Genomic DNA, 8239 nt, shown 5'->3' with positions numbered 1-8239 from the left:
TTTAGTGGTATAGACATTCTCATTCTCACCTAATTATTTATTTTTTTTGCCATTTTTTTTTCATGCAAAACCCAAATAAGAGGCTACAAGATATTATTAGACTAGGCAGAGGGGTAAAACAATATTAATAAATAATATAATTATTTTTGAAAATAAAATAATCACTAAAAATAATAAACAAAAATAATTAAAATATAATTTAGAAAAATAAACAATGGAAAATAAACCAATACAAGTTCTTTCTAACACTATTAAAGTCTTATACAGCACTTCCAAAGCATGGTTCTTTATGGAACCTTTTAAAAAGGGTTCTATTAAGTGCCACAAAAGGATTCTGCTGTTGTTACAATACAAAGAACCCTAATCTAGTACCATTTAGAACATTTTTTCTTAAGAAATCCTAAAAGGAACTTTAAGGAGTATCTATAAACAAACACATGTGATTTAAAAAGCCATAATATTGATCTTATCAGGTCAAGTATTGATATGCACCATCTTGCTCTTGGTCCCTCTTTGTGGTTCCTTCCTGACCTTTTGACTCATACCAACAATGATGAACATGTTTATTATCATTTGTACAGTATTTCCTGTCATGCTTCACCTGGTATGTCAGAACTTCGTGTACCCAGAAACCTGCTCCTCCAGCTATGAGAAATGTCTGTTGTCATATGATGCATGCCTTTAAACACCCTTTAATTGTGTGCCTAAATCCCTCCACAGTGTCATGCATGGGTGTCCCTCCTAAAAACAGATTTAGCACACTGCTGTGGATAAAATGCTGAATAGATTAGATTTTGGAGTTGCATTAGGGTGGGTCCATCCTGCGGTACTGTTTCCATCAGCCGCCTTAAACTGCATTAAAATGAGGAACAGTATTCTTGTTTTGCCAGCGAGTCGCATCAAAGCAATTTTTAATTGTCAGGAAATCAATGCTGTCTGATTTTTTTTTTTTTGTAGAAACTCTGCCCTCTCTGGTCAGTGAGTGTTACTACAGCGGTTTGTGGCAGACGGGAAGGGCAACTCTGTGTTTTAATCTTTGGAGTTCAGCCAGCTATGGAAGGAGTGAGTCATCCAGTAAAATGTTATACACATACACACACACACACACACACATAAACACACAGAGAGGAGAAGGAGCAGTTAAACTGAGATCATGTGATTTATACAGTCATATTAAACACATAAATCCAAAAATACTAATATGAGGTGTAATAAGATGTCTCTCTCAAACCAAACCGGTACTGTTACATATGACAACTATGTTTTTACTGACATAATCATAATCACAGATGAATCACACTACAAGAAAAGGCATTGCTTAGTGCAATTTGTCAGCAAATATTGAAATAGAGATTGCAAGTCAGCGATAAAAATAAGTACAAATGCACCATGCAATGCACCAAAATAAATAAATAAATCACCACCTTTCTTTACTTTCAGAAAGAATATATTCCTGAAAATTAGCATTAGGTGGGTTTCATTATGTTTTATGTTAATCATAAAAAAGCTGTTCTTTTGAACTTCCTATTCATCAAACAATCCATCATTGTCTCCATAAAAATAGTAAGCAGTGCGATTGTTTTCAACTGATAATAAAAAGAAACATTTCTTGAGCACAAAATCAGTACTAGAACGACTTCTGAAGGATCATGTGACACTGAAGACTGGAGTAATGGCTGCATTTAAACAATAAAATCTTCACTTTCAGGAAGGATTTATTACTTAGTTCCTGGAAATCAGCATTAGGTGGGATTTGATTATGTAGGATGTTAGTTACTCATGGAGGTATGTAAGTGCGAGCGGCCCATCACTGGCGTTTCCTCTCTTTCGCTGGACTGGTGGGTTAGTGTGACCCTGGAAGGGGTGTGGACCGCTCTCCCAAATGGACATGCTCTGAGTACATGAGAAAACTATGTGGCGTGTAAATGTGAGTAATTCTGGACACATTTTTTTGGGACTGAGCTTTGTAATACCTTTATCATAACTCATGGAAAGCACCAAAATGTCTGCATATGAATCATTGGAAAGTAGACTCACATCTGGGAACCATACAATCTAAACTGAGTTTAAATGACACATCACTTGCAGCACTTTTTAAGTGACTTTTAATGTCTCTAATTGGTCACTTCAATAAAGCCAATGCTGCCTGAAGACTTTGTAATCCATTTAGTATTGATTTCCATGTGCAATTGAACTTACTATATAGAAAAACATAAAAAATGCATAATAAACTTTAACTTATAAACTTTTAGAAAGTAGGAAAAATTGCTTTCCATATGGTTGTGTTCATTAAATTTTGACTAATTCATCTGCCACAGTAATAATGAAAAGATTTAGGGAGGGGCAATGAAAGACTTTTACACTTTTACAAAATGATTTAATGTAAAATTTTAAAGAAATGCTGTTCTTTTGTACTTTATATTCATCAATGAATTCTGAATAAATAAATAAACGTTTCCACAAATAGTTTTAACACTGATAATAAGAAATGTTTCTTTATTTGACCCTGAAGACTGAAAAAAACTGTAGACAATTCAGCTTTGCCATCACATGAATAAATCACATTTAAAAAATATTTTAATATAGAAAACAGTTATTTTAAATTGTGATATTATTTCCCAATATAACTGATTTTGCTGTATGGTCAAATAAATGTAGGCTTGGTAAACATAAGAGACTTGGCGGCATTATATATATATATATATATAATATGTTGCTTTGCAGTTAATATTAATAATGTTTTATATGTTTATGTTTTCATATTTTGTTCCCTTTCAGTCGGTCACTCTCAACGTCACGTCGGATGACCGACGAAATTGGGATCTCGCTTAGAGGGACCAATCTACTTCGAGTGTAAACTAAACGAGCCAATGCACATTGGCATGAGTTTATTGCATCCAGCTGCTGCTGATCACAGCGTGAGTATAAGTAGGCAGCAGATGCAGCGCATATTCAGCTTTTCGCTGAGGAGCCGAGCGATCACATCGTTCTGCTCCTGACTACTCTACTGAGAAAAGCTACCCCCTGTTTGTGTTGCAGATGATCATCTCCCCTGTGCGCCTCAGCACTCAAAATGACAGGTTTTCATAAATGTAACAATTTATTGTACAATAATGTTTCGGAGCCGCTCAGGTAGACCTGTTTGCCTCTCCAGAAACCTCTCACTGCTGGTTGTTCTTCTCCCTGGCCGAGGGAACACTCAGCACGGAGGCACTGGCACACATCTGGCCGCGGGGCCTTCGCAAGTATGTGTTTCCCCCAGTGAGCCTTCTGGCACAGATGCTGTGCAAGTTCAGGGAGGACGAGGAGCAGGTCCTGTTGGTGGCACCCTATTGGCCTACCCGGACCTGGTTCCCGGAACTAATGCTCCTCGCGACAGCCCCTCCTTGGCCGATTCCTCTGAGGAAGGATCTACTGACTCAGAGACGGGGCACCCTTTGGCACCCGCGTCCAGACCTCTGGAAACTTCATGTCTGGTCACTGGACGGGACGCGGAGGTTCTGAGTGACCTACTTCAAGAGGTAGTCGACACCATCACTTCAACGAGAGCACCGTCTACGAGACACGCCTACGCTTGAAGTGGAACCTGTTGATCAGCAGCAGCTGGATGCAATAATCGCATGCCAATGTGCATTGGCTCGTTTAGTTTACACTCGAATTAGATTGGTCCCTCTAAGCGAGATCCCAATTTCGTCGGTCATCCGACGTGACGTCTCCATTCCCTCCTTCAGGGAACGAGGGTTACCATACGTAACCGAGACGTTACATTTGCACAATAAAAAAAAGCAGTGAGTGCAAATATTTACTAACTCAACGCACCTCTATTCAGATATTTTACATTTACTTTAATTTACCCTTTGTATAAATAGCATCCATCATTATTTTCACTTTGTGTAAACAAGACGCTGCTTGTTGTTATTTATACTTGGTTATTTATAACAGAATCTACTGCTATACTTAGCGAGATAATAGTAGTATAATAGATGTTGCCTAAAAGATTCAGGTCTTGTGCAATCGGAGTCATGAAGCAAAACCAGTTGAGAAGCACTGACCTGTGTGGAAAATATTGGCATATTGTTTCTCCAAACCCATGTGACTGAGCAAAACTGCTGTAATATAGCCAATAGTGAAACATCAGAGGTGAGTGCTGCCAAACCCTGGTCAGTGGCTGACTTCAGCAGCAGCAGGCACAATGAATCATGGTCTGGTGCTACAGCTCGCTCATCCATCCATTCGCACGCCGGCCTGGACGGCTGCCCAGATCAAACCCCAACACACACAGACTGCCAGTTCATGTCAAATTACAGTACAAATGAGTCTGAGAAGAAAACTCCGTTTTACCTCAATAGACACAAATGGGCAAAAAGTTACTTCTAGAAGCAGACACATACATGTACATAGTTAAACACCCACCAACGAGTGAACAGAAGCAGGATCAGTTAAGATTTATGTTTCAGAAGGTCACATGTTTAACATTTCAGATGAATTTACGAGCATGGTCTCAAATTAGGCCCCTATAGACACCACGTATATGTGCCCAGTGCATCTGTCAATCAAACGTGTTAATTAGGTGTGATCCAGAATTGTGGCTGTGGCTTGGAATGTGGATCTTGCTAAGCTTTATGATTCATTTGAAATAGTATACACTGAATGTAGATCAGTTTTCAAACTAAAAAGTCATTGACTGAGCATGTATAAAATATATTGATCAGGTACATTTCAAATTTAAAACAGAGAAATATTCTCAATGAGATGTAAGCAAATTTGTGATACTGAGTAAATTGACTTTAAATAAATAAATAAATAAATATATTTGTATGGCAATATGAATACAAAATATACTTTATCCAGTTAATTTTATTCAGCTCATTGTAAATGTTTTAATGTCTGAATGTATGGATGTTAATGTGAAAAAAAAAGGCAATTGCAACTTTTAATCTTACAATTCTGATTATATATTTGTATGAATATATATATTCAATTCTGAATATATTTTTATGGCAATATGAATACAAAATATACTTTATCCAGTTCATTTTATTCAGCTCATTGTAAATGTTTTCATGTCTGAATGTATGGATGTTAATGTGATAAAAAAAAAGGCAATTGCAGCTTTTAATCTTACAATTCTGACTTTTTTCTCGCAATTCATACTTTTTTTTCTTAATTTCTTCCTCTTCTTTTCCCAGTTTCTTCCTTAAAGTCAGAATTGCAAGATACAAACCTGCAACTGTGAGAGAAAGCGTCAGAATTGTGGGATAAAAAGTATTTTTATTCTGAGATATAAACTCAGAATTCTGAGGGGAAAGATTGAGATATAAACTATGTGAAATGTGAAACTGTGAGATAAAAATTCACTACCATTTATATTAGTGCTGTCAAACGATTAATCGCATCCAAAATAAAAGTTTTTGTTAACATATATGTGTGTACTGTGCATATTTATTATGTATATATAAATACATACAGTATATATTTTGAAAATACTTAAATGTATTTACATGTATATATTTATATTCATATAATTTACTTTATATATAAATATATTTAATATACAAACATAACATATTTTTCTGAAATGTATACATGCATGTGTGTGTATTTATATATACACATAATATGTAAACTTTTATTTTGGATGAGAGTAATCATTTGACAGCACTAATTTATATATAAACGATGGGAAATGCAATTTTTTTGTTGTTGCCAATTCTAAGAAAAGAACTCTTAGAATTGCAAGAAAAAAAATCCAAAATGTGAGATAATTTTGCTAAATTATATATATAATTCTGTGGCGGAAATGGGCTACAGGAAAACAAAGTAAAACTATTTTCAGGAATTTAAGGAAATTTGTGACACTTAGTAAGATGGCTTTCTATAAAACAATAAAAAATAATAGTAATAAATAAATAAAAGTAATAAAAAATCATATACTTTGTACTGAAATATGATTTCAAAATACAAACATTTGTTGTTCTTTGGACATTTGGACATTACTACATGATATACAGTTATCAGATCATTTTATTTCAGTTCATCTTAAATGCTTTAAAACCTAAACTAAATGCTACAGAGGAAAATGCAGCCAATAGTTGTACAACACGCATCCGTCACCACAGGCCAGAACGTTTCTGTGAACTATGAATAAGATTCCAGGCAGAATAAGATTCTCTTAGCCTGAAAACAGACCTCAATTGTCTGGAAAGATTCAGTTCTGTGTGAAACATGCTCCACTTCGGCCAGCCCTCCTTTCACATTCTTCAGTTATGGTCAAAATCAAATCCACAAAAACAAAAGGACTGGGATGTCCATATCTGTGGCCCATTAAGGGGACAAAACATTTGAGCCTGCCTCTATTTGCAGGGGTGACATTTTTCCAGTCTCTTCACCCTTTCATCCACCCATCCACCCCCTCAGTCTGTGCGTCTGAAATGCCATGCATCTCTGCTCGAGTAGCTGCTAACAAGACTGTCCTTTTCCTGTTGTATCTGCACCATGTTGTCCGGTAGAGAACAGAGCTTCTCTTTCAGCCAGAACGGAGGACGGAAATTTGGGAGAGAGGGCTGGTTCATGAAAACAGTGGATTGTCTCACCATCTGCTTTCTTTGAGGTGACTGGACAGTGAAGGATGAGTGTTTATGAGGACAGTGAACGGCAGGGACACAGGAGGCAATTATTAACAAACCAGATTTCTCTCAACATTAACAATCGGAATGGATGAGATTTACCATATGTTCAGTAGATACTTTCTAGGAAACCGAAAGGAATAATAATAATAAATACATAAATAAATATTTATGTTATAAATAAATATACAAATAAATACATCTAAATCTTTCCAGTAAAACTATTTAAACATCCATTAAACAAGACAAAAAAAAAAAGAGAGACATTTTTGTTTGTTTTGATTAGCCAGTTTTGAACAAAAGGTGAATTTATCTTGTTTTATGGATATTTAGGGGTTTTTACTCAAAAAAATGACTAAAGGCTTAAAGGGGTCATATGATGCGATTTCACGTTTTCCTTTCTCTTTGGAGTGTTACAAGCTCTTGGTGCATAAAGAAGATTTGTAAAGTTGCAAAGACTAAAGTCTCAAATCCAAAGAGATATTCTTTATAAAAGTTACGACTCTGTTGCCCTTTCGGGCTTGAACTGATGGTAAAACTAACGACATTATTAACGGTCTTGATATTTACTTTGAAAGCTTAAGCGATTATGGTAAGGGGCGTTACATTTCCGACGCGTGCTTGTGAAGTTCGGCCAATCACAATGCACTGGGTCAGCTGGCCAATCAGAGCAGACTGCGCTTGTCAAAGGAGGGGGCTTTGTAGAAAACGAAGCGTTTGAGAGAGGCGGGGCATAGAGGACCTACAATAATGTACAGTATTTGAAAAATAATGTGTTTTTTGAACATTAAAGCATGTCAACATATTCTGTTACACCAAATACACAAAATAATGATATTTAAAATAGCATCATATGACCCCTTTAAAAGTGCATAGAAAGGAAAATTTAGTTTGTCAAATATTTCATGGGGTCTTTAGTACGAACATTAATTAGTGAGTTTAACCTATCAGGATCTCACTTTCTAAAGGACCTATCTACTGTAACAAGATAGGATGCTCTCAAAAACTCCCAAGGATCAAGGAGACCACTATTACTGTTCCCAATGAAAACAACTGGTCAGACAAACAGACAGATCTTTGCATCAACCTCAGCCATCAGAGGCACCAGCAAGGTCTTAGCTAAGAGGATGCGAAACGGAAAAATGCCAAAGGTGAACTATACTGGAAGGATTTTACTATCCAAAATAGAAAGACCTTTGAAATACTAGATATTTTATGGACTGAAGCAGGTCTCACATCTACAGCAGCGTTACATATACAGCATTTTCATGAAATGTAATTTTCTGAAATGTATCTCCACCGGCAGAGAAAAAGACTCAATATCACTGATCTCAAAGACGAAAAATTAGGGGAAAAGTAAAAAGGAAACAACTTAAAGTTTGACATTCGTAACGCTCTGACATCTACTCTGAGCCATAACATCCTCAAATCTCACTCATCTGACCTCACCCATCACTCATGTTTTCCACCCGCAATAGAGGAAGTCAAAGAGTTCATTATTCTGAAGCAGCCTGGCATCAGCACAATACCAGTAGCATGAAATGTCATATATTCCGTGTGAATTTGAGCACAGAGATGGGGGACGTGCAGGCTACAGTTACCTCCACCCTTCA

This window comes from Sinocyclocheilus rhinocerous, unplaced genomic scaffold (assembly GCF_001515625.1).
Source record: "Sinocyclocheilus rhinocerous isolate Xijiao unplaced genomic scaffold, SAMN03320098_v1.1 scaffold140, whole genome shotgun sequence".
NCBI classification, from domain to species: domain Eukaryota; kingdom Metazoa; phylum Chordata; class Actinopteri; order Cypriniformes; family Cyprinidae; genus Sinocyclocheilus; species Sinocyclocheilus rhinocerous.
This window is presented reverse-complemented; position numbering follows the sequence as displayed.